The 3,325-nt window shown below is 33.9% G+C and overlaps 1 long non-coding RNA gene across 2 annotated transcripts in view; it reads right to left on the bottom strand.

Annotated features, from left to right (window-relative positions):
• Positions 1-378: 378 nt before the first annotated feature.
• LOC108741882 overlaps positions 379-3,325 on the bottom strand; it is a 13,766-nt gene continuing 10,819 nt past the window's right edge. Inside the window, exons 3-4 of one of the 2 annotated variants that reach the window (XR_001938570.1) lie at positions 735-871; positions 379-629 (exon numbers count right to left, since the gene is read on the bottom strand). This is a non-coding gene — a long non-coding RNA (uncharacterized LOC108741882). The remainder of the gene's footprint in view (positions 630-734; positions 872-3,325) is intronic. The other variant, XR_001938569.1, reaches the window with a different exon arrangement.

The following is a 3,325-nucleotide window of genomic DNA, read 5'->3' on the forward strand; positions in this document are numbered from 1 at the left end:
TATTGTTGCCGACAACGATGATGATGATGATAATTTGCCGCTGTCTGTCTGGACGAGAGCTCTGAATAAAGGACTGCCCATAGGAAATAAAGAACTCGAACAATATTCTGCTATTGATGACGATCTCGCAACGTGTGAGGAGCCGACAGAAGAAAATATTCTGCAAAATGTTATCGTCAACAGTCAAGATAGCGACGGTAATAATGACGATGGCCTGGAAGAAAATTGTACCACTCCAATCGTATCTGAAGCTCTAAAAGCTGCAGAAGTGCTAAATGTGTTTGTGCATTCTAATCTTGAAGATGACACCATGGAAAACATTATCTCTCGATGCATAACGCAGTTCGTACTTCTTACTATAGAAATAAAAACCAAAAACAATAAAAAATTAGACTTTTTGCACTAGATGTTACAATAGATTATATGGATGCGTACATTATGTACGTACATACATTAAACAAATACATATTTTGATTTAAATGTTTTTTATCTGCTGGTCGCTTAAATGTGTATTAACAAATACATTATGCATTCGTTTAGTACGCCTTCCGGTCTCAGCCATAGTTGGGGGGGGGGGGCATTGTATAACATTGTATAACCTAACCTACCTTGAAATCACAATGCCCTACCTTAAAAATACCAAAAACTAAGATTAATTATTATAATTAAATTGTTTGTGCAATTTGAGATAAAAAAAATTGTAGCGATAGGTATCTAAACTTTTCCGAACATACCACAGTTGATGACATTCATTTCATATTATAATTCTTTGTTCTGTATATAGACGGCATTTGAAGTGCCATCACATGAAGTGATGGGTCTATTTAATTATAATATCTTTGATCTATGGTATGTGGAATCCCCTTTTAAACTAAAATAAACATAAACTAGAGATTGATTATGATTGTTTGTAGTTTGGTTAAGTGAAGTGTACGGTAAAGTGTTTTAGTCAAAAATCAGTACAATTGTTATTTTTATTGCTATAAATTCAAGATTCATTGATTTCGCGATGGATATATGGGCTTTCTTTGGAAAAAGTTGAAGAGCAAATTAACCACGAAGAACCTCACTGCTCAAACAGGTGGAAGAACAAAATACAATCGCTTCTCCTAGTTTCATGGCAACAGGTTGGTCAACACATGTTGGTAATGTTAGCTGTGGTATTCCTTCTGATATTGAATTTGAATTCGGAGAATTAATAATCCAAGTTGTTAACAGGGCCTTGTTTCCGATTGGTTCAAGCTTTACAAATGGTTGCAGTATTCTGTCGAGAAAAATGCTGGTTTTTGCTATCCATGCCAGCAATTTTTACCTCATGGAAGCAAACAGACTTCGTACACTTCCACAGGATTTAGAAACTGAAAAAATGCCGCTGATTGTAAAACTGATTTTCCAAAATATGAATGATCAATTTCTCATATTCAAGCTATGTCGATATAGCAGGAAAAATTACAAAGAATATCTCCATCTAGCAGTGTTGAAACGTTAATAAATAAAAAAGCATTAAAAAAAATATGGGTATTACGTGAAGTCTGTCATTGAAGTAATACAATTTCTAATTGTCACCGAATTAGCTTTACGTGAAAATTATATTTTGGAAGAAAAAGAACAAGGATTATTTCATAATTTATATGAATACACAATGCAACCATGTATCTATCATTTTAAAGACAAAGTGGAGTAACTAGGTCTTCTTCCGAACCAAATCTACAATATCTAGACGAGAGTGAGTTGTTCTGTAGACTGTTGCCCAATAAAACATTCGCATCCTCCGAGCGCACCAAGACGTAAAGTGCTCATAAGCTCCATGCTCAAAAGCTACTTAAACACACAAATTAGATTTGTTAGTAAACCAATTTAAAAGTTGAGTCACGAGAGAAGTATTTGGTGAATGGTTCCATAAAGACTTTACTCCTGAAGTGAAGAGGTTTAAGAAAAGAGCAACTTGCCCGAAAAAACTTTATTTATACTTGACAATGTTCCAGGCCACCAAAATAAACAAGAACTTAGATCAAGTTATGGGAATATCCTACCACCAAACTGCATACCTTTACTGCAGCAAATGGATCAAAATGTTATCCAGTCCTTGTATAAAAATAAATTGGTCCTTCATATTATTTCTCAAGGTGCTGACAAAAGCAGTCTCAAAGAATTGAACTTGAAGGATGTATTCTCCCTTGTCCACGCGTGGAGCTCTGTTTCACCTGACTTAATCTAATCAGCGTGGAAAAAGGTATGGCCTACAATAAATGCTTTATTACAAGAAACAGAAGAATGAGACCTTGAAGATAATCTGCCTATGCCGAATCCTTGCAAGGTTTATTTGAATTCTTGGTTTGAAGGGGCTGAAGAAACAAAGCAAATTATGACAGATGAAAAAAAAATGTAAAGAAGTACAAGAAGTAGAAAGCCTTGTAGAAATTGGAATTAAAAATTTAAATTAAATAAAATTATTGGAATCATCGGCCACTAGAATTGCTAAAATAAAACCAGATACAGCATTTAATTGTTTCAATCCTTGGACAACATGGGCTGAAGAAAACGGACTATCTGCTAAAGATATAACTCTTCGAAACATACGGGAAAAAGTTTTTAGTCAAGGACTACTAGTTGCAGACTATGCCGGTGCTTTGTGGATGTATTTTGAGAATAACTCCAGCTTAGTTACGTAAAACGCAAACAAACACAGTCTTACAATAATGACCGCAGCGATAGTATGAGCCCTGGATGCAACATTGCCGTTCTACAAGTAGATTTTGTAAAGAATTACACCTGTGTATCCCAAGATGGAATTCAGTCTTATTGATATTGATGGTACTCTTAAACATCAGGTACGAAATTGAGCTGAGCTGCTCACTTTGCCCAATTCTAGTTTCGCTTTCTGATCAAATAAATTCTTAAAATCGTCTACACTTTTCAAAGTAAACTAATGAATTATAGAGATCATACCATTCTGTTATTGCTAGAAAAGCTTTCGTGATTATCAGGATGATTTATTAATATGTAAGATGATTGGTAATTTCATTGATTGCCCATACTTATTAGAGAAAATTAACTTCTATGCTCCCTACAGATATCTTAGATCTAGAGGGCTTTTTGGCTCAAAACACAAAAATTTGGATCCAACTCATCAATCTTTAATACATAATTGATTTTGAAAAGAGGGTATAAAATTTAGATAGATTTATCGATAGTTAAACGAAAGAAAAATATATGGCCTGAAAAAGTTGCTTTTGTGTCCAGAGCACAGTTGACTAATATTTTAGAAAATCTATGGTTTAAATTTTTATTTATCGATAAATTGAAACAAATATATTTATATATA

The sequence above is a fragment of the Agrilus planipennis genome, unplaced genomic scaffold, assembly GCF_000699045.2.
Source record: "Agrilus planipennis isolate EAB-ADULT unplaced genomic scaffold, Apla_2.0 scaffold342, whole genome shotgun sequence".
Taxonomy (NCBI): Eukaryota; Metazoa; Arthropoda; class Insecta; order Coleoptera; family Buprestidae; genus Agrilus; species Agrilus planipennis.